The sequence below is a fragment of the Ursus maritimus genome, unplaced genomic scaffold, assembly GCF_017311325.1.
Source record: "Ursus maritimus isolate PB19 unplaced genomic scaffold, ASM1731132v1 scaffold_35, whole genome shotgun sequence".
In the NCBI taxonomy this organism is placed as follows: domain Eukaryota; kingdom Metazoa; phylum Chordata; class Mammalia; order Carnivora; family Ursidae; genus Ursus; species Ursus maritimus.
The window spans coordinates 13,815,538-13,839,439 of NW_024426119.1; the positions used below are offsets into that span (position 1 = coordinate 13,815,538).

General features: G+C 47.6%; 1 long non-coding RNA gene across 1 annotated transcript in view; it reads left to right on the forward strand.

The window, feature by feature from the left end:
• Positions 1-5,411: 5,411 nt before the first annotated feature.
• LOC121100219 overlaps positions 5,412-23,902 on the forward strand; it is a 128,363-nt gene continuing 109,872 nt past the window's right edge. Inside the window, exon 1 of the long non-coding RNA XR_005831965.1 lies at positions 5,412-6,129. This is a non-coding gene — a long non-coding RNA (uncharacterized LOC121100219). The remainder of the gene's footprint in view (positions 6,130-23,902) is intronic.

Sequence of the window (23,902 nt, forward strand, 5' to 3'; positions counted from 1 at the left end):
ACTAGCCATTCCCAACTTCAGAGGCTCTGAGTAGGCCACAGGAAGTGAAGAATAGAATAGATTCTAGAAAGGATTGTGTCCCCTGGCGGGGCGGGGGGGTGCTGGTGGGCTAGGTCCACTCTGAGTGGACTCTTGCCTGGCTGGAACCTCCAAGGGACACAGATCTCTCTCTATTTGATTGGTCTTTAAGTTCACCTCGTTGTCTACCCCTCATACCTTTAATCCCCTGAGGGAGTTTTGGCCGAAACCAGACTTTTCCCATTTCTTTGTAGACAGGGCCATTTAATTCAACTCATTATACCAATATTACTGAAAACAAGGGCAGAGGTCAAGAACAGGAAAAATTCAATGAGGCGATGAGAGGGTATCGGTTGCTAGGGCAAGAACCGGAAAGCAGGCACTCCCAAGCTATACCCATGCCCTCTTGTGCTCTCGCAGTGACCCTGTCCCCGATATTAACCACAAAAGTCTAGCCCAAAAAGCTTAGTACAAAAAGAACACCATGTATATCCATTTAGATTTTTACAGTGATATTAAATTAAAAGGGTTTATGAAACAGAAAATAAAGATCTGAATTAAAAATGTAGGTCATGGTGGTTACATAAAGGCCAGCTTATGAGAAGCTTATTCAACGCTGCACAAGACAGTAAAAATAACAGCAACATTTATTAGAATATCCTATTTAGAGCCAGTGATCTGTGCAACTCTGCTTTCAGGAAAAGGGATGGCACTGAGTTGCCTTCTGATGATGGATTCAGTGGGCAGGCACCTCGACCCTGACATCCGGGCTATGGGTACCAGCAGCACCATCAAAAGATGGTTTGGCCATTTTGACACATAGGGACAAAAGCTCTCATGTGCAAGGACAAAGGTGCCTTCAGTGAGTACTCTGGGGCTTTAGAGCAGCAGTCAAATTACTAGTGGCTCTAATTAGCGTGCAGGCAATCTGGAACAATCTATATCTGCGTTCCAAAAAAGGGGTGGAATATTTCCCTGTGAAAACACATTAGCACAAGCCCTTCTTGGATGAGTTTTCCAAAATCGTAAGGACATGATGGTGTGGGAGAGAAGCAGCTATGACAGAAACCTGTTGCCTTGAAAATCAGCAGCGATCTTTGGAATCAGCTGATTAACAAATATGTATGTAATACCTGTGAAGTGCTACAATCTGGAGGGACGTACGCAGCACGAGGTCCCTACTTTCCAGGGGCTTAAGACCTGGTGGGAGAAAAAATAACTGTGCAATAATTAATAGCAGTCCATGGCACCAGTGTGGTCCATGGGGTCACGTTCTGGCCCGAGCATCAGTAGGCGTGAGTTCTGCCATTAACTTAGCCGCTTTTGAACGCTACTACCTTCGGACTAGTCAGCACCTTGCAGGGGCAAGAGCTGCGAGGTCACCCAAGACCCATTTCCTTGGGACCTCTCTGGACCTCAGGATCTTCTTCTAGAAATCAAGAGGGTTTGAATGGATTAGGCTGGTGGCAATAAGAGTAACAGCTCCACAGAGTGAGGTCTAACTTTGTGCTCATGATTGCACTGTGTACTTTACATAAATTAACTAGGAGATGGGTTCTGGTTTTCCCAATTTATAGATGAGAAAACTGAGATTTAGTTTAAATAACTTACCCTGAGCCAAAGAGCACTGACTAACGCAGAACTGAGATTCAGTAGCACGCCTTTGAGCCCGTAAAGTTTGGAATCTAAATGCCCTGCAGCCCATGACAGCTGTCACCTTCCCTAGTCCTGGGACCTGAAGGAATCATGGGGAAGATGACTTGGGGACTTACAGAGGCGGAAACTGATAGACAAGACCCTGTTGTGGTAAAACACGGACCAGGTATAAACAGAACTTCAGCAGGAGACAGCCCCCCATCCTCTGTGGCTCAGAGGATTCGGACCCAACTGCCCCAGAACGCCAGGGTACCGGAATTCCGTGCCTCTCTCTGGGATGCACTGATCAGCCAGTGCTGGAGTCTCCGTTTGTGTTGATGCAGCACTGGTCCTTGACAAGACAGTCACACAGCAGGTGGAGTCACCAGAAAGGGACTTCAAGGCTGCTACATGAAAACAAGTCTCACCTTTTCAACCTTTTCGTTTTATACGAGCTCAGCCACAGGTGGAGGAGCTGTGAATTTCACATTAGCCGTATGTGTAGTTGGGGCGCGCACACACACACACACACACAGATTGGCACCCACAAAGTCTTCACTTTGAGACAAGGGTGGGTTCGGTTTCCTCCGCTTACACAACTGATGCCGCCCGGGGACACTTTGGTTTGGATGGCTCATGAGCCACAAACTGTTTCGTTATGTGTTGCCCAGTTACCTTGGCTTCCTGCACCTTCTCGTGAGCAGATGGTTTATCTCCCCATCTCAGAGAATTGTTTCCCCAAGTAGCCCCTGAGTCCGTAGCTTTGATACCATCGAGGCAAGAAGGCATTAAACCACCCTTTTTGTAATTGTTTCAGCCGTCCCTTTTCATGTCTGCTTCATGAAAAGATGATGCGGTTAGATTTAAGCCGGGCCTTGCTGAGGGTATCATGTATGCCTGGGGTTACCCACACGGTCACGTGGCTCACCTTCTCCTGCAGCAGGGTGATCTTATCTTCCTTGCTGCACCTTGCCAGAGAGCGTCCAGCTCCTTCCAGCACACACATGTGCATTCACGCGTGCGTGGAGGGTTGCTCATAGCAGCGGCTTGTAAAATGACACTTTACCATTCATCTGTAATGAGGCCTTGGCTCTACACTTAGAAAAGAAAACCTTTATGGGCTCTTCACTTGGGAATTCAGAGCAAGTTTTCCTTAAGCAGACCTATTTCTACTTAATTTAAGCTGGTACTCCTGTTTTTCCCTCTGCGGGCCGGGACCTGAGCTAGCTACTTAGGGTACAAAGATGAATATGACTGAGCCACTGTCCTTGAGAGATTTTCAGGGTAGCCATAGAGAGAAAACATGTTAACAAGTAGTGAGGATTCAACCTAGGAAGGGCCAAGGGGTGCCACAAATTAGTTCTGAGGGAAGACAGATAAGGGGGACGAGGACGGAAGGGCCCAGGGAGGCTGTGAAAAGGAACAGGCATTTAAAATCCATATTTAAAGTCAAGTACAAGTTTTCCAGTTAAAGAGGGAAAAATATTCCCAGCAGAGGGGATAGCAAAAGAAATAATGAAGGTATGGACAAGGGGGCTCTGTTTAGTGTGGTGTGACTGGAGCAGGTATCCAGGGGAGGCTGTAGAAAGGCAGGCTGACCCAGCTAGAGTAGGACTTTGTGCATTTTCCTGGTATGTTTAACACTTGGGAGAGTATCCTGGGATCTTTAGCTTGAAGCACTTTTAGCACTTAGTGTCCTGAGTTCTTTAACCTTAAGATTGAAACCCAACAAGTGCACCAGAGACCCCAGGAAAATCAGGAGGAGACCTTCCGGGACCTTGCCAAAACGAAGACCTTGGCCGTCCCCAGCCAGATAGGGCCGAGCCTGCAAGTCTCTCCCTGGTTCTGACTCAGCCTGTGGCTTTCCTTTCACAAGTGATTTAACCCTCCTGGTACCTGGCTTGCCATGGTCAGAGTGTGAATCTTCAAAGTGTCCTTGACTCCTGCTGACACCTTGAAAGACACACGGGAAGAACTGCTTTTATATCTCATGTGGCTCTTGGGAAGCCAGTAGGCACTTACCCATGACAGGAGGGACAGTTGCTGGTTTGGGTGGTGGTGGTACAATGCTGCCGGGCGAGGGAAAGAGCTCTGTGCCTGGGAGACTTGGAACGCATGGTCCTTCCTGGGCTCTGCTTCTCTCAGGCTGCATGACCTTGGACAAGTACTTTCTATCCAGGTTCCAGCGGACTTATCTGTAAAAGGAGGCGCTGGCCTCCGTGGCTTCCTGCCTTGTCTGATTCTGCCTTCCTTCTTTAATTTTTAGGAACTCAGACATGGTCTATGATGGAAGAGTCTGACCAGGAAATGTTTCATCTTAATAAATTAGGGGGTTCTGGGAGTTTGGGGCCTTGGACAAGGGGAAAAAATCACCCTGAGGCCCAGTGAGGATGCCTTTTCCTCCATCTCCTAGCAGCAAAACAGCCAGAGACAGAGGGGATCCGAACCCAGGGTCCTGCCCGAATAGTCCTTGGGTGTGGAGGTCTGGAGCCCGCACCTTGGCAGTGGGGCTCCAGGAGAGAAGCAGCAGCAGCCGAGGCGGGCGGAGGGACAGGGAGGTGGCTGTAGCTTATGCAGTTAAAGAAGCATAACTCCACCACCGCTGCCCTCACCCAGCAAATGCTGTGGCCTGTTCCCACTGCCTGGCCACTCAGAGCCCCCCAGGCTGCATGTCGTGTCTGTCACCGTGTTTTCTACTCTGAAGGCTGAGAATGTCCAGCTGATCTGCACTGAGGGCTCCTTAGGGCTCCTGTGCGCCGGGTCCTCCATGGGGGCCCCAAGGGGGTGACCGACGGCCGCCCGGGGCCACGGTGGAGAGTGGAGCCCCGGGCGGCCTGGCCACAGCACAGGGCACCCATGCAGGCAGCAGGGGCAGTGGAGAGAGGTGGTCGTGAGCACTGGTTTTGGGGTCTTAAGGACCTGGGTTCAAGTGCTGGGTCCACTGCCTCACTGTGCAGCCTTTCGCGCTCACTTCATCTCTGCGGACCTCGGGTGTCACTTCCTCATCTAAGAAGGGCAAGTAATAGGAGTTCGTCCAACGCTCAGAAGAACAAACTCAGATAAAGTGCTCAGCGCTCTGCCTGATGTCTAGTAAGTGCCCCATAAACGGCAGCTTTAAAAAAATCTAGTATTATTGATGTCTAGAAAAGTCAGTTAGGGCCAGAACGTAGAGGCTCCTGTCTGCCAAGGCAAGGAATTTGGACTTTGTCCTGCAGCCCGTGGGCAGCCATTGATGGTCCTCCAGCAGGGAATGGCATTAAAGAAATTGGTATTTGGGGAAATCTCCACCTGTCATCGATTTGGGGGTGCATCGGAAGAAAGAAGGAATGTTGGCGAGGAGGCTCTGCTGGTGTCCAAGCGAAGTGGATGAGGGCCCAGGGAGGTAGCAGAGGGAATGGAATGGAAAAACAGAATCAAGAACTTTAAAAGGGAAGATGGCTAAGGAGGACGGGATGGGCACTGGGCTGGGAGGCGGTAGAGGGAAATGAAGAAGGATGTCCCCAAGATGGCGTCGCCCCACACTGGGCTGTGAGCTGTTCTCTGTCCGCAGGGCTAGGCGGTCACTGTTGACCCAGGCCCCAAAACTGTGTTTTTTGGCACATTGATTGGTTCAGTGTTTGTATCCTGCTTTGTCCACAGAGAATTCGAGATGGTTTTATACCTGACAGAGTGTGTGGTTTCTACTTTCCTCATAAGGAAAAATGAACTGCAACAGTAATGACCAAAGGAAAGAGGAGACAGAAAATAGAGTAGCAGAGTGCTGGAGAGTGGAGAATGAGGGATGAAGTGACTGACAAATGGGGAACGGGTGGGGGCGTTAGTCCCACCATATCAACTCTCGGCCTTGGAATTCAGATGCTATCATCTCCAACCCACTCCCTTTCTGAGGGAAGAATCCCTCCCAAAGGGACGGAAAAACCAGGTTCTTTGACCTCTTTTCTAACTTCCAGGATAACAGTAGGGTATTTCTCTATGGTATTTTTAATCTTGCTTTTCTTTGTAATGGAAGAAGCCAGGGCAGGTGCCTCCTCCAGAAGCAGTACAAGTCCCAGGAAAGGATGAGAGGGAGGGTGGGGGGAGGGAGGGAGAGCAAAAAAGTGCAACGGGAAGGGAGAGAGAGAGAGCCCAGCGCCAGTAGGCACTGCCAGGTGACCTGCTGGTGGATGGCGGTGACGGCGGCTGCCACAGAACCATGCAGCTTGTGGCTTTGCTTCCTCTTTCTTTCTCTCTAGTAGCAGAGAATCACTCAGCCCTAGATTCCTCAGGGTTTCAGAACCCAAGAGGTCTGTGAGGGCATCTTGCAATGCCTGTGGCCCCTGAGAACGTTCACAGCTGCCGCAGGGTGTTTGGAGTCTCTGGGCCAGTGTTGTGTCCGCAGCCAGGGTCGGCTGCTGGGTAGCACGGGGAGAGAACCAGAAAGGTTGTTTCCTGCAGGTCTCTGCTTGAAAATGCTAACGGAGAGTCACTCAACACTTGGTAAGTGCAGTGAACGTTTTTATTCTCGATGCCCAAATTTCTCCGGCTTCCGTAAGGTATTGTTATTGAGGAAGAAGGTGCTATTATCGCCACCCTCCCTCCCCGTGTGGTGTGACAGCACAGAGATAATTATCTCTACACCTAAGTCTATGTTGCTTTTTTTGGGGTAACAGCTTTCAAAAAACCATCATCTCGCTCCAGCCGGTCAGGCTTCAAGGGCAGTTACCACAGAGCGAAAAGGCAGGATGCTTTGTCAGGCAGGCTGCAGGCCACGGAGGCAGGCTTTGGGAGATAGTGAACGCATCCTCTCTTGGTCACAGACCAGAATCTAGACCCACCTGTTCCTGGGACGTGGAGAGAGAGGGGCCGGGTGGGAAGCGTGCCGGTTAACCCGGAGCTCCTTCCCTTCTCCCCGCTGCCAGTCTGGCAATGGCTGGACACGTGCAGGGTCCCTTTAGGGAGAAGAAAACAGCTTAGCAAACATCTAGCTGTCATGATCTTTCTAATGGGAACCCTGAGGCTGCACTAACTTTCCCAAGGTCAAACCCCACTGCAGCTTAGAGCTATAACAGGATTCAAGGTGTCATGGCTCTGAATTCAGTGTTCAGAGACGTCTTGGGTAAGTGCAGAAGAGCCTGGCTTTGTAGCCCGATGGCCCTGGACCACATCCAGCCTGTGGACCTGGGAGATTTTGTCTTCACCCAGCCCCATGCCGGGTCCTCAGTGCCCCCCAGGGATGCTGCAGAGCCCTCTGGGACAGACGCTTAGGACTTCTGGATGAGACGACAAGACACTTGGAGCCAGGGAGCCTCAGAGATAGGCATCTCCTCCTTCCCACAGTGAGGCTGCCGAAAGAAAGCAAGCCCCCCATGTTATGGCACTAGTTGGCAACATCAAGCCGCAGCGAGCACGGCTTACCCTGGAAGCAGTTCTCGCTGCTGCTGCAGACTCAGGCCTTCCTCTTCCTACCGGGAGCCATCTCGGGGCCAGCTCTACATGCTCAGTCCCCTTCCCACTGTCACTGCTCACATCCCTTGGATGGCCCCCCTGCAGCGAGGACTTGCCTGCCCGACCCCGCCCCAGCCTGGCAGCCACAACAGATTCTGAGTTCGTCTTCTTCCAGTCCCGGAATTGTCCTTCTTTATTTCCCTTATAAAATGCTTTCATTTATTCAGGCAAGCAGCAAAAATGTCAGAGTACCTCCTGGATGCCAGGCTCCGTATAAGCCACTGCCAGGGATACAGATTCATACGTGGCCATCTCTGTATGGGATTTTTTTCCCTCCTGCACTTCTAGTCCTTCTAAGAGGACAGGGTCGCTTTGTCTACAGCACGAAGGGGGCATCCTTTGCCTTGTATGCTAGGGAGCTGTGCTCCCACAGGTCCAGTCTCATGGAGTACCATGCATGGTGCTCCCTGCAATTGTGAAGTCGCTGTACAGACCCACAGTCCTCTCTGCCACACGTACTGTGCAGGTGTGTGAGGATGTCATACGGGGGGTAAATGTACCATCTCCAAAGTCAGGCAGATCGGATTCAGATTTGGGCTCCACCATCTATCAGCTGTGTGGCTCCGGGTCAGTTAACCTCTCTGAGCGCCCAGCGAGATAATCATTGTATTTATTTTCAAGGTGGTGTGATAAATTAAATAAAAATGCAAATAGATGTTTCAGTGAGGCACCTAAAGGGCCAATATATATTAGTGATTACTGTTATCATTATCATTAATATAATATTTCTCAGTCTTACTGTCATTATGTTCATCCAAGGTGGGCAGACTGTGCTGACAGTGTCCAACCACATAAGCACTTACTAGACATGTGCCGGATGAATGTTTTCAGGGGTGATCAGGTGGGGATCCAGATGCTCTCTTGCAAGAAAAAGAAGAAAATTGTCTGGGGAAACTGAATTAGAACCAGAAGACACTGAGCTTTCTAATGTGGTTTTGGTTAAATCGTGTTCTCTGGGAACTGAAAGCTGAGAGGGAAATCTTGACCTGGCCACACTTTTGACACCTACAGGCATGAGGCTGTTGTATCTGGCGTGGGTGGGGTTATTTATGAACAGACTGCTGCCCCCCCCCACCCACTTGCCCCCCCCCCACCCCCGGCAATGCTTCTCTTCTAAATGAAAGCTCCAGAAGGACAGGCTTTAGGTCTGTAGTCTTTAGGCCAGATTTCATCCGGCAAGGCGCAGGATGTCTCCATGGCCAACACGGGGCACTCGTCAGCCAGGCCGTGGGACCTGCTGCCTTTCTGCTAGGACAGCGCACCCTGGTTGGTGGGACAGTGCCAAGGTGTTCCTTCTTTCCCATGCCAGACATCTGGATGTTTAGAGACAGCTATCCAGCTCTTTTTCGTGATGTTCCAGATGCTTGGTGCTGTGTAGTTACATCCGGGGCAAAGTCACCCGCCCAGACCCTGCCTTGGTCAGCCTGTGTTCAGTGTTAAAGGCAGGGTGAAGGTCCAGTACTCTACAGGCCAAGCCAGGCTTACATCAACAGGTAGGGATCCAGCCTGAGCTGATGGGAAATGAAAATTGCACCTGTGTTCTAGGGTTGCTGGTAGATGACTCAGACAGCGGCTGTGGTTCTAGGGGAACAGTGTGCCAGGGAGATAGATGACATCAGAGGAGACAGCGGGGTAGCAAACCCAGCTCATCCCACAGCCTGTGAAGGCTCAAGTGGATCTCAAGGATCAACATAAGCAGTAAGAACACAATCTCTATTCAGAGAAGAGCTGGGAAGCCAAATCTTGAAAAATCGAGAGGGTCAGCTACGTTCCACCTCACGTTGTATGGCCTAGGTTTTTTTTGTTCATAAGGTCCCTTCTGGAGCATTCATAGACATTTCCTCTACCAACTCCTGTGCTAGGGACCAAGGACACAAAGATGAGGGAGATATCCCCATCCTTCGGGATGTACCTTTGTATGCCTGCATACAAAGTGAACAGCCAGTCGCTTCCAGAGGTTTCCAGATATCCCACTTTTGGGGATCATGAGAGGAAACCATCAGATGCTCGTTTGTCTGGTAGGGCCCTCTGTGATTTCAAAGCTCATATATACAGTGAAGGCTGTACTTTCAGTTAGCTCTTCAGAGGAGTTCCTAACTCTGTGGTCAACAAAGAAACCAAGGTCAAGGTTACAGGCCAGCATGAGATAGGACTTAGAGTGGGTGCATCTCTGCACTCCAGACAGGCTCCCCATGGAAGACAGGGAATGAGATCACTGTCTTCTTGCTTTGTTTTCCACATGTTAAACTTGTGGTGCCTGCTACCAAGCCTGTGTTGACGTGTACTAGGAGGGATGGGGCTGGCAGAGTGTAGTGCCCATTGACTGAGAGACGTGCGTCCTCGCTGTAGGTAATTAATAGAGCCCCACCTGGAGAGCAGCTTGTGTTAACCAAGCTTCATCCCACATCTGGAATCACCTCAACCAGGCAAGCTTCATTTTTCCCCCCAGTCACTTCATTTTCCTATTTCCATGCATTGACCAACAAATAGAAAATATAGGATAGAAAAAGAACAGGAAAGGCACAGTTTTTGTGACACTAATTGAAACTGGAAAGATAAGATCTCTGGGCTCTGGCCCAGGATCTGCCTGGAACCTGCCATGTGCCTTAATTGCCCATTCAGGGAACCTGGGAAAGGGGCAAAGACAAGCTTATAGAGGGCCTGAAAAGTCAAGGTAAGGACTTTGTACTTGATCACGAGCACAGGGAGCCTTTGAAGGATTTCTTCGGTAGGGAAGGTCCTGGTGGGGTTTACCTTTTAAAAGTATCACCGGCTGCGGTGCATGCCAGGTTTTGAGGTGTAGACTAGGTGAATGACGTCGAGGGCCTGGCCTAGGACAGTGGGGCTGGGAGGGGAGAGGAGGGGAGTCACTGGCGACTCTTGAGGAGATAAACCCTTGAGGATCAGTGACTAATGGACATGAGCTAGGGTAGCTTCCTGCTGGAGTCGGACAGGGTGCTTCTAGCTAAATGGAGAACCCGGGAGGCAGTACAGAAGGCAAGAAGGCCATGGATTTGATTCTGAATCAAATTTGATGCTACATCTGGAGTCCCCACTGGACACGGGGGTGAAAATGTTCAGGGAGCCAAAGGAGAGTGAGTCTAAAACTGGGAGGAGAGATTGACACTGGGGGGTTCCTGTTTGCCCAGGGAGAGTGTGGAGCTCGGGCCTACCAGCCTGCTGACAAACCTGTGGGACTGTCCTCAGGGACAGGCAGACCTGGGGGGCCTATGGCAAAGATGATGAAAGAATGGTCAGGGAGGTTCAAGGACAGCCAGCATAAGCTTTCAAGTCTCCTCATTGTGTCATTACCAGTGTGTGAAAAACCAAGAGCAAGAATGAAGTTTCTCTGTTTTGTCTCCTCTCTCGATTGGCACGTAAAGCAAAGTGGGCCAGCACAAATTTTTAAGTGGCGTTTCAAGCCACTTGGTAGTTCTCTACAAGAATGCGCCGTTCACATAGGCTGGCATTCATACCAGCATGTTCTGGCTAAATAAGCATCACACCGTGTCAACTGTATCTGTAGCTGATTGTCATTCATTTTTTTAAAAACATTTTTAAACCAATCTTGCCCATCAACTGTTATGACCAACATTCGACCATGAGAAATATACCTACTAATGGACATATTAAAAGAGATTGGTGTGATGGAGTAAATAAGTGACTAAGCAACACCCTAGGTATTGAACTGTGCCTTAAATACCACAGAACTTGACAGCCCTTTAGACAAAAATAGCTAAGTAGCAGGGAGGCTGTTGGCTTTTAAACTGATAGCAAGTTTTCGTTTCAGTGCCAATTTTTGGAGGTGAAAAAGGATCAATGATTTTTTTCCTAGTTTGTATCTGAGGATAGTAAACGGAACCAGAGCACCATAGTGATTAAAGAGATGGTTCAAGTTTAAAGTGTAAGGAACCTACTGAGGAATTTGTGGAAGGAAGTAAGAGTCAGAAGACCTGGGATTAGGTACACCCATCACCACTTCTCTGACCCTCAGGCTCTTCATCTGCCGGCTGGTGGTGGGGGTATAGGGAGAGTGGGAAACAGTCATCACAGAGAGTCATCTACAGGTTGTCGTAACAATCGTGTATGGAAATCGTTTTGTTATGTGAAGTGTGATGGACACAGGTTGTTTTATTGGTGTCTTAACTTGTGGAAAAGACTTAACTTTCCGGTATGTCTCAGGTCCCTGGAGGGTCATTCAAAGAACTGATGGTCTTTCTGCAGGTTATGTTTCTGAAACTTTCTTTGGCCCACACAGTTTTTGCTTACCCACTCCACTTTACAAACGTCAGAAAGATTATATGATTGACTGATAGAACACCAGCAACCCAGAGAGATATTGTACCACGGCCCAGGGCTATACTTTCCATTTTTATTAAAATTCTTATTAACTCATAGCCCAAGAGCTTTTAAGCCAAGCCTGATCTCCTTTAGGGCCCCTTGATTTGATCAGAGCAATTTGTGTGCAGTGTTCTGGTCCCGCTTTGTGGAAAGGCAGCAAGACAGAAGCCAAATAAAGTTCTTCTAAGATAGTGGGGTCCTCTCTCCCTCCCAAACCCCCTTGCCTTACAACCCGGGCCACGTAGACACATTTGAGGTCTACAATGACAAGTCCACTTCCTGAGTTGAAGGTCTTCCACCCCTTTGAAATTCCACATCTCTCTAGGAAAAATAATTATCAGTCCTTTGTTGCTCAGTGGTGCCTAGTTTATTGAATCCTATTCTGAATACAAGGATAGCGATTTGGGGGGAAACTATCCTGCAAGGATAAGGGTCCTGAGGGAAAATACACCATCATGAGGTGCAAGGGGAAACGGGGAACGAGAAGGGGACCTTGCTGCATGGGGCTAGCTGCTAGCCTTGTTGAGCAGGCGGTCTGCCACTATATGGTGTGAACAAAATGGCTTGCTCTCAGCAAATGCGCAGTAGCTCTCGCTACATGTGTGATCGGATCAGGTGCATTGTCTGAGCTCTTGGGTAAAGCTGCATCTCTGTTCTTCCCCCATGGGCTTCGTGGCGATTTTTGTCCTTCAACTGGTGTTTGCTTAAGTGGTCTCCCTGAATTACTCACATTTATCCTTCCATTAATAGGTAATCTCAAACTTAATGTCAGCACCTTGGTAATCTGCTAAGCTATAGAGCACCTGAAAATAGCAACTCTCTTAGCAGCTTGCTGAGTAGAAGCCATTTCTTTCCTGACAGAAAATGTATCTGGAACCTTTCTTATTTTTCCTCACGTTCACGTTGAGGTACAGAACACGCAGTGTTGAGGCTGAGAAGGGCTATGCCCCTGGTCATAGAAACTAGCCTCCTATCTCCAGCATTGTTGACTTCAGTTTTACTGCCAAGAATTAATTGGTGATGTGGCTCTGAAAAGCCACTCAGGAATGAAAACTTGTGTCCAAGGCTTCATTTTGTTATCTGTCCGGTATTTTGTACCTTTTTTGTATATGAAGGAGTAGACATCCAGGCAGAGCCTTCTTCTTTCAATTTCATAATGTTTAAGGAACTGTTTTTACCTCTTCTTTCTCTCCTTTATTTATTCTACAAAGATTCACAGAGCTGTCCTTTACTGGGTCCCTGGCACAGTGGTAAGCCTGCTAGGGATAGCTGGTGAAAAGTAGGGAGGGGACCAATTCTCAAGAACAGTTAGCATGGTTACGGTGCTCGATGGCCGATGAAGTATCCCCATAATATCTAATCTCACAACAGCACAGGGCAGGAGGCAGAGGAGGGATTATAATCACTGCCACCTTATAAATGCCGAAGTTCAGACTCGAACCCAAATCTGCTAAACCCCTGAGCCATGTTCCGTCGACCACACTGCCTCCCCGGGTCTTAGACTCTTCCCAGGGGATGAGACTTAGACATGTAATAAGACAAATGACTATATAAAGAAGTCTGCGATTAAATATCAAATGCATGGTCAAGACAGGTGTTGCCAGATTCCAGAAAGGACAAAATCATGGTAGCCAAAAAACCATGGTAGTAAAAGAGATGGGGCTTGATGGGTTAGGTTAGCTGGAGAGAAAGAAGAGAACAAGATAGAAGCTGATTTCTCTTTCACGTAAAAGTCTGAGTGGTTGTGGCAGCTTGTGCTACAGGAAGTTGGCATGGACCTAGGCTTCCTCGGCCATTCCCGGGCTTTCCCTTCACCTGAGTGCCCAAGATGGCTCACCATTTTGTCCATATTCCAGGAAATAGGCTGAAGAGAGTGGTGGGGGACAGATAATGACCCAACATCCCACTTTTGCCCCGAAGTAGGGGATTTTCTAGGGCATGAGACTTTCAATGCTAAGATCAGGAAAGTCCCTGGCAAACAAGTTGGGGGGGGGGGTATCACGCTAGTTCTAGAACCCCACCTAAAAGTTTTATGCCTCCCTTGTACTTACATCCCATTTGCTGGAACTTACTCACATGGCCACACCTGGCTGCAAGTGAGGCTAGGAAAGAAATCATCTTTATTCCGGGTGGCCATGTGCCCCGCTGAAGGCTTCCTGTGAAGAAGGGGGTAATAGCCATTGGGCCGTAACTGGCTATCTCTGCCGTAACACGGAACTATTTTTGTTGATAGAATGTTCACAAAAGTTAGCAAGCATTTGTGTGCGTGCTGGTGCTGTGTCAGTGATCATAGCTCTGCAATACTGCCCCAGAAAGTCAGACTGTGTGCTCCGTGTACCACCTGCCATATTAGTTGCAAATCCACCCTTTTCCCAACCTACTGCCCCCCCCCGTGCCATCCAGCCTTGTCCTGGCTGTGCTGGGTGAGTTTTCCATACAAAACCCTCCTAATTAGAGTTTCACATTCACCTTATCAAAATGCTCCAGCTTCATTCGAGGAAAACAAGACTGGATTGCAGTAGGAAGGGAGCCAAGGAGTGTGAGAGGATATGGCCATGTTTGGAAACCAGTTGTTCAATAGAAGAGAGCCCAGGACACCACTTATTGAACATTTCCCAGTCTGGTAGAGACCCTTCATCACCTCCTCTATCATCCTAGCCTCACGGGTATTCCCTGTCTCCACACTGATGATACAGGCGTGTGACCATGTGTCGACTTTGAATTATTGTTTCTCTTCTTGATGGCCTAAGATAATTTTTTTTTTCTTAAGCAAAATCACTTTACTGCAGGGAATTTATAGATCTCTGTTCCTAAATTGAGGCGTGGTCCCTCATGCCCGAGTAAATCTCCAGTGTTTCGTGGATCAACGAGACTTCTGCCATGTGTTTCTCATCACACTCTAATGCCTGTTTTCTTGTGTACCCTGGAGCTTCCAACTTTAAGAGAATAAACATTCCAAAGGCATTAGCATGCTTGTATGAATTAGTAACTCTGAGGAGGGAAAAGCTGAAATGAGATCCAGCCATACTTGCAACAGCTTTACTTGCCTGGAAGTATTTATTTGTCATTTTGTAAAGGTTTTCAGTCAGCATCAGCCATTGTGATGGCTACAGAAGCCTGGGAACAATTTTGATTGTGCAGTGATTCAGGGAGTTATTAAGGACAATCAATCTGCATTAGTTAAGAATTGAAGAGCTATAATGTAATATTATGCAGCCATTAAGTGTAACATTTTCAAAGAATATTTAATGGCGTGGTAAAATGCTCATGATATAATGTTACATGGAAGAATCAAGATCTCATACCGCGTATACAGCATGTTTCCAACTTCCTGAACTTTTATATATAGAAAAAAAGACTAGAAGGAAATTCTCCAGAGTGTTCATGGTGTTGGCGAAATTATGGACAATTGGTTTTGTCCTTAAAACCATGTAACTTTTCCACATTTTTTAAACAAACAACTATTCCCTCTATTTTAATGCAAATACCTGTTACACTTATAATTATAGAAAGTTATTTATTATTAGAAGAACAAAGACAAAAATGCCCTTTTTTGAATATGTGATGATATTGATGAAAGTAGACAGTTTTCTGCGAAAGTCCACGAAGAGTGCCCTTGAAAGGGCTCTGACACAGTCACGTGCTCGGTGGGATAGCTTCACATTTGTGTGTTTGTTCACTGTTGATGCATTTGTCCAGGCACAGTGCTAAACTGGCTAAGGCCTGGGTCCCCACCTTCAGAAGCCTGCAGTACCTTCGGGAGACCTTAGTAAGGCAATATGTTCGTTGTCTCACAAAGTTGTGAATAGCGTATGTGTTTACCGAATGAATTAACCGATGGATCAGTCCATGGATGAACAGAAGCAAGAGTTGGTCACCAGCGCTGACCCTTCCTTCAGGAGTTTTCTGGCGCCCTGGGAGATTTCTCCCGTCTCCTTCTGGGAATCTCAAGTGTCTGCTCCCTACCCTTTCAGTTGATTGCTTCATAAAATGACAAAGGCAAATGGAAGAACTGACAAGCTCTTTCCATGTGTTGTCCTGGCGAGGTTATACTGATTAGGGAATGGATGACTCTGGAAGGAGTCAGAGTTGGAGGCCTCCAGATGTGCAGAATTTCTCCCTAGTTAGTACAGGGTTCCTATGGGACAAGAACTCAAGCTAGAGGCATGGACAGACCATGATTTGGGGGCAGAATTGTACCCTGTGGGAGATAGAAAAGGCCCTCTTGTCCCCCCCTCCCCCCGTCCTCCCCCACCCCCATCACTGATGGAGTAACTGAGGACAGAGGTCTTTCACTCCAGTGAGAGAATTGAACAGGTCCGTGCCCCAGGGAACGGGGACCCCCTGAATTCTAGTAGCCCTAAAGTATAAAGAAATGCCAAAGGAGACTAATACTTCCTGCTGTAAAACTCCCTGGGGCATAGCCTGTCTCCAGATTGGCGAGAATCCAGGTGAGCAGAGGGGAGGCCCGAACCAGGTTGGGCCTGAGAAAAGACATCTCCCTAGAAGAGTCTTACTAAATGCTCTCTCGGACAGTCTGTCTCACTCCCTGGGACACACCACCTCCCCCTAGTGGGGCTTAAGTCTGTGGGGAGGAGGACTCCAAATATCTTTTCTGCAGGGCTCCTGGAAATCCTTAAATGATCTAAGTAAACGAGTAACTCTTTGGATATGGCAAGATGAAAGTGAATGAGCTGCCCTGAGCCCATAATGAATGCAAATGCATTCTGCACCTTCATGCAGGTTTGAGAGAGACTAGCAGAACTACTGGTGGTGAGACGTTGTCTGAACATGAGAGAGACTCAAAATCAATGGGAATCCGGAAGAAGAGAGGGAAGGAAACTGCAAAGTGGTAGTCCTTGGAGAAGCCATTAGCCAAGACTTGGCTTTTATTACTTTCTTCCTAAGAAATACCCTGGGTGGTTCTCCCCAGTGCCTCCCTGGAGCTTTCTCTTCAAGAGTCCTGCATCCCCATGGGTCTGGGCCAGGGTTGGAGGGAGGGGGCGTACAGGGCATTCAGAGGCCGTGGCTGCCCCACGTTCAGTATGCCTCAGTCAGTTGAATAGACCACTGTGGTGACAGAGCCCAGACTTGACACGGAAGAGTGTCTCCTCTGCCTTCCCTTCCTTTGTCCTCCTCTCAGACGCTCTTTCCTTCCGGGAACCTCTTGATGCCCTCTGGGCCCTGTCCCAAGCCTTCCTTTACCTGGAACTGATTGCTAGATTGGCAGGACCACCTTCCTCACCTGCCTGCTTCTCTTCCCCTTCCGGCTCCAGGCTCAGGTCCAGGGCAAGCCTGGGAGGGTCGGGGAAGGGAATCTCGCAGGAGCAGCCCTCCCTGCTGCAGACACTTGCCCCTGCTTCATCTCCACTCCCTCTTTCTTCATACCTTCTTCGGGAAGCGTCTTCCGCCTGCCCCCCTTTCCCAGAATTGCCTGTCCTTCACCCTCGAGGGGGGCGATCCTCCACCATGAAGTGCCTCATGTAGTTCGTACTGGATTGTCTCTGAAATGTGCGCAAATCTTCCTTACTGCATCCAGGTCTCGCTGAGCACCTAATACATACAGCCACGAGAGCAGAGATTTAGCACATGAACGCGAATGCGCTCTGTCTGGCTGCTTCTAGGACTAGCTAGAATACACTTTTCCAGCTGTTATAATGGTTCCGAAGCCTGACCGGAAGCAACGATAATAAGGAACAGACGATAGTCCCCGGGGTCCTGGAGAGCAGACACCACAGATGAAACGGGCCCGTTCTCAGGGACCAGCACAGGCAGCTCCTTCCCACACCCCGTTCCTTCAGAGACCCCCTTCTCTCCCAGGAGGCAGATCCACACCCCGATAGCGCTGCAGCAGGAAGACGGGTATTGGCCCCCAAGCTGGTTCCTGAACACGTGTTCCTATGGAAGCCTTGCCATGAAGGGCGGTTTGGGGATATCCTTAGGATTACACTTCAAGTACATTATGGTTAAAACATACTTTTTTAGACTGTCCTCTGGGAACATAACCACCCTTTATAATTTGCATTTCTGGGGAAAAGCTTCCAAATAGCAAATGAACAAACGAGTTCCTTTTGGATTTTATATACACCAGACATTTTCTCAGCAGCCCTAAACCTCTCAAATCTGCCATTCTCTCAAGGCTCCATTTCTACAAGCTCACTCATCTTTTGAAGTCACTCATGTCAAGGTGTTACTTTCATAAGTAATATGTATTTGAGCAGAGGATTCTGATAGACCCATGCCATAACTCTCAAAAAAGAAAAAGAAAAGAAAAGGTTTTTTTCATTCCAGTATTTCTCCCCATAACTCTAGTGGAGGGGGTCTCACATAGATATTAAGGCAAATCAGTAATAGAAACGTTTGGAAAGAGGGGATTTGGGGCACTCTAAAATCATATACTTCGAGTCTCGCACCCAATGTGTGTAAACACAGCATTAGTATTGTTTTCCAATAAGGCTTAATGTGATACCCCTCCAAGGTGCTTGACATGTTATCTGTATCACAGGCAGGGGAAGTGGGGGGGCGGTGTTGGTCTACCCAATCAGATGCCTCTAATTCTGAAATGTAATTGAAGGTTGGGGAGTCTCTGAACTGAGAGTGCACAGCTTTTCCTTTCTGTGGTTGCGTTAGGACTTGGGAACTAAAGTGAAAGACAATAAATATCTTAAGTTTGAAATCTGATGGGAAGAAAAAAAAAAGAGTATGTCTTTTAAAAAAAGAGAGCAGGTAGAATAATGTCCCCAGGCCAGGAAAGTACCAGTCATTTTCAGATAAATTATACCCTCCTCCTCCTCCATGGGAAAAAAAAATCATACTCAGACTTAACTGTCCCTTTGGCACTTTTGTCAAATGAGTTTTAGTAGCAGGAGCTGCTAAAAATATAAGCCAATTTCTTTCTTCATTTAAATCAAGTGCTTAAAAAAAGTGTAGCGCCTAGAACTGGTGCAGGGCTCAGCATAGCAGCAGCTGGTCTGCCTGAGTCCCTGAATAGTCCTCGGTGACAGCCCAGCGCCCTCTCAGAGCTAAGGGAAGTCAGCAGTGCGGCTGGAAATTGCCCCTAGAGAGCGGGGGCTGTTTTTAGCACCTGAGACCCAAGTTGAAAAGGTGTCCTTGGGTACCTACTGACCAGGTCAGATGCAGAAGGTACTCTCAAGAGTATTTTTTTGTTTGGGCATTCATTAGTTCCTTCCTTCCTTCCTTCCTTCCTTCCTTCCTTCCTTCCTTCCTTCCTTCCTTCCTTCTAGAAAAGCAAAAACAGGGGCACTTGGGTGGCTCAGTTGATCAAGCGTCTGGCTCTTGATTTGGGATCAGGTCATGGCCTCAGGGTCCTGAGATTGAGCCCTGCTGGGGCTCTGCGCTCAGGAGGGAGTCTGCTTGAGATTCTCTCTCTCCTTCTCCCTCTGCTCCTCCCCGCTGTGCTCTCTCTTGCACTCTCTCTCTCTAAAATAAATAAATCTTTTAAAAAATGAAATTAAAAAAATTATAAAACAAAAACAAAACCATTTGAAAGTTCCAAGCATGTGCCAATATCTGTATAGAAACATAGCCCTAAATCTATGAATGAGACATAATGCCCGCTCTTGGGTAGAGTGGGATTCGCCCCATCCCATCCGATGTTCCCTTCCCGTAGGGCCTTTCTCTTTGTCGTGTTTGGAAAGCAATCTGACCAATTGACCCTGCCTATAAGGTGAGAACTAGTAAATGTTCATATTGCTTTCAGGGTTACCTGCCTTTTAATAGAAGACTCTTGAGAATTTAAAAGCTTTTGAAGTCCAAAAAACAATGTATAATGGTGAAGTATCAGGAACTGTGACAGGGAGAAGGGGCGATATTTTTTGGCAGGAGGCTCCTATGTGGGGCGCCTGGGTGGCGCAGCGGTTAAGCGTCTGCCTTCGGCTCAGGGCATGATCCCGGCGTTATGGGATCGAGCCCCACGTCAGGCTCCTCCACTATGAGCCTGCTTCTTCCTCTCCCACTCCCCCTGCTTGTGTTCCCTCTCTCGCTGGCTGTCTCTCTCTGTCAAATAAATAAAATCTTTAAAAAAAAAAAAAAAAAAGGAGGCTCCTATGTGGCAGCTGTTTGTTCTGCTCAAGAATCATGCAAAGTTATATCTAAATTATGTATATCAAAGATCACCTTAGAGTCACATTTTATGAGTGAAAAGGTCTTAGGAATTAGCTGATCCAATTCCCAGATGAGGAAACACTGGGAAAGTCAAGCTCTCGCTGTGCAGTGGGCCGCGCTTTCTCTCTGCCATGCTTTGCACCAGAGGGAGAACAGCAGCTTTCGAGAATGGAGACGTAAGATGGGGAAGTGGGCCTACTCAGAGATGACTGTGTAGTATGCTAGGATTTCACCACAATGCCTCCACTGCTTAGCCTTGAGACTTATAAATGAGGCCACCTTGAATCAAACCCCCTGTGGAACTTCAGTGATTCAAACAAACCTGCTGAATGAGACTCTGAGATAGCTTTGCCATAGTTCAAATTCGGGTCTCTAATGAATAGTGAACATAGTTATTAATGTCACAGTGACTTCTGCAGAACAGCTATATTTTTACCACTGTATCAAATCTGACTTTTCTATATAATAATCACATGAATGCCGTCTATGTGTATGTATGGTGAAGATACGAAAGTACCTAACCATGTGCTAGAAGCAGTGAGGGATTGTGGCAAGTATCCCCACTATGCTTTCTTCCAGTTGTACTTGAAAACAGTGGCACAGAAATTTGGAAGGCGGCCAGCTCTCCCTGTTACCATGGCACAGGAGAGAAGTCAACTGATTCCGATTAGGATTAGCTCTGTAACCCCTTCTTCCTTATAACAATGCTCTAATCACTCGAGTTAATCCTGAGGTATCAGCACTAGACAACTCCAGAAATTCCTGGCTACGCAGTCCTACTTTAACCTGCTTGGACTCTCTTTATTTATGATGTTTTATATTCCACCTCTGAAGTCCCCTTGGTGATCTTTTTCATAAGTATCGGATTATTTTGTCCTTTGCCATCTGCTGTCCTGTCCCTTAGCAGGGTCTCGGTTCACTTTGGTTGGTCTTTTGGATAATCAGATAGATCTTAACAACAGATTGCCTGGGTTTGAGATCGGATTTGGTTTCTAAATAATGATTGCTCACTCTTTTGTAGTATTTCTTATGTGTCAGGCACCGTTCTGAAACTACGTAAATTACCTCACTTTATCTTCACAACAACAATCATACTAGCAAAGAATTATTATTAGCCCCATTTTATGGATGGAGAAACGGAGGCAAGGGGAGGCTATTTAATTTGTCCAAAGTCACACAGCTATTCAGTGGAAGAAGCTGAGATTTGAATCCAGCCAATCTGGTTTAATCACTACGGTGTATGGTCACTAACACACTAAGTTTTGAAATGTGGATTTTACTATTAAATGATAACACCCGTTTCTGGCACTTCAGGATTCTGTTTACAAGGGAAGATATCTATGAAAAGAGCTAGTGGGCCTCTGTCAGCAAAACTCTATTTAAAGCTCACATTGCTTCTCTTCATATGAACTCCCAAATCACATCCAAGGACAAAGTTTGTCTTGACTTCACAGATAAGCCTGTTCCCCACACAAAGCTAGGGAGAAATGTTGACTCTATTAACTTCCAGAAGCCTACCTGAGTCAGGAATGTTTCTAAGTCCCAGACCTTTTCCTCTTTCAGAAAGGCCCTCCCGGTGACACCAACACATCATGTGTCCTCTCTCTGGATCTCTTCCTTGGATCTCCCCTGAACCTAAATTAGGACAGCTGATCTGACCAGCACACATATCTGTACACATTCAACAGACCTGCATGTGGGAAATAACACTTCACTACTGACTGACTTCTGTCATCCTTCTTATCATCCCACGTCAGTAAACTCTGTCTCCACAACTTACAGGCCAGGAGCCAGGTCTTAAACTTCATTATTTCTCTTGAAGTGTTAATTAATAAACGAGCCACCCCTAGCTACATTTGACAAATACTTAGGGATCTGACCTAAAGAAGCAGCAGTGTTTTAGGCAAAGCTAGGCTTTTAGCCAAAGTTATTACATGGAATTTTTTTCCTTGTCAGTAACGTTTGTTTGTTTGTTTGTTTATTGTCTTTTCCTGGTAGTTGTCTAAAAATTCCTACTGACCTGTTACATTGAGCTGAACTTCCTTATTTCTAGGGGAGGTGAAGTATGTATTACTACATTGTGTTCCGTCTCTGTAAGGCTCTAGCAGTGAATTCTGAAAAATGAGAAATGCAATACATACCTAACAGTCATTCATTCATTCGTTTGATCAATACTTATTGAGTCGACCCCATGTGCCCAGTGCTCTGAGTAACACAACAGACCTGGTTAGAACTTCTGTTCATGAAGCCTACCCCGTGGGATTGTGGGAGGTTGGGGCAGGCAAAGCACACTATATGAATAAATGTGTAATTTCACATCTTGCTGAGTGTTAATGAAAAGTAACAAAAGAGTGTTACAAGAAAGAAACGATACCTAATGTAGAATTTGGATTTCTAACAAGTTCCCAGGTAATGCTGCTGCTTTGGGGAGCGCTCTCTGAGAACAACTGCCCTAGGTTATTATGGGTAGAGGACATTTCATTTGCCCTGTGGGTTAGCTCAGCATATATTTGAATCACTTGGCGGCCTTAAAAAATACTAATGCCTGGCCCCGTCCCAAGAGATTCTGTTAATAGTTGGTCTGGGCTGGTGCCTGAGCATCAGCATTTTCACAGATACCTAATGCAAACGGGGAATAAAGAACACTGGTGCTCGCTGGCACCAGGGAGGCTGGGGATTGTTTGCTGAGCACTGGCTAGTGTATATATCCCGGGGTGGTTTGCAACACAAATGCTGACTCACTCACCCACCAGTCAGCCTCATGGTGAGGACTTCTGCCTTCTTCCAGTGCGGATCTCACAAATCCCCAGTTGCAATGCGATGCTGTAATTCTACCCACCTGTCATATGAAAGAACTGGACCTTGATGGGCTTGCTCGCCGTGAATTTGAGCTCCAACATGGAGTGTTTCTAATAAGCCCAAGTCATGGCCAGTTGGACTGTTCCTGATCTGAGAAGCCTGATGCAGGAGGGTGGTGGGGAATGGGCTGGCTCGTGGGCCAGTGGTGGTGTAGCTGGAGTCAGGGGACCCAGGTTTACTCCCAACTGGGCTCTGATGAGGTAGAGATTTTGTCAAGTCTCCAACTCCTTGGGTACAGCTCTTTCGTTTACAAAATGAGGGCATGGAACTACGAGATCAGCACACTTCTTTAAAATGATCCAAATCTCGTTGCGGAAGTAAATCGGAAACTGAACAGTTTCCTCGTTGATAAAGTAAGAGTTGGACGCATGACTTCTAAGGCCGTGGTCATCCCCAGGTGCTATGCTTCTACCAAACATGACAACAGCTAACATTCAAAGAGGGGGTGTGTGTGTGTGTGTGTGTGTGTGTGTGTGTGTGTGTGTGCCTGGTCAATGTGCATTATCTCATTGCATCCTTACAACAAGACGAGATAAATTCTATTCTCATCCCCATTTTATAGATGAAGAAACTGAGGAACAAAGGGGCTGAGTGACTAGCCCAGACTCACAGGGATCGTGGGTGACAGAGCCGTGTTCTGCCCAGCCATCTCTTCCGTGGCGGGGGCCCCTAACCACCACTGTTTTACCTCAGACGCTTTGTTTCACGGCTCTAACCCTCAGTTTCTCCAGCAGTGAAATCAGGGTTTGGACTAAATTGGTCTCTAGGTCCCTTTCAACTCTAAAATCCAGTGCTTCTGTGGCTATTTCCACTTGTTCGTTTGTTCGTATTGCCTTCCTTTATTCAGCAAACTGTGAACAAGCTCTTAACTGGGGACTCGGGAGTCCGATGGCTCAGATTCTGATCCTAAACGGACAGTGTGGTGTATTAGCTATATGACTTGCATCAAGTTACCTAAACTCTCGGGCCTGACAAATCCCATTTATTTAAATGGGATTTAATTGTGTAGGGTTGTTGCGAGGGTAAAGTGGCATATTGCCCGAAAGCACCTAGCACAGTGCCTGCCAAACAGTAAGCACTCAGTCAGTGTTTTGTTATCAGTATCGTGAGGCCCCACACTAGTCGCTAGAGGCGCGAGGATGAGTAAGACATAGTCCTTGGCGTCATAGAGCCTACGGCTTGGCAGGGAGGCGAGATGGATACGAATAATTAGAATATGACGTGAACCGTAGGAGAAGCGTGTCCCAAACCTTCGGGGAATGTAGAGGAGGGAGTGATTATTTCAGGAACGGGGGGGCCCTTTTAACAGGAGCCCCATTTTCTAGAGGCCTGAAGGCTTTGAGAACCACCAGCACTGGGACATGGGCAGCTCATGGCGTGGGCCCAGCATGGAACAGAGAGTCCCGCAGCCTCCGATGCAAACAGCTAAGGAGGCAGAGAG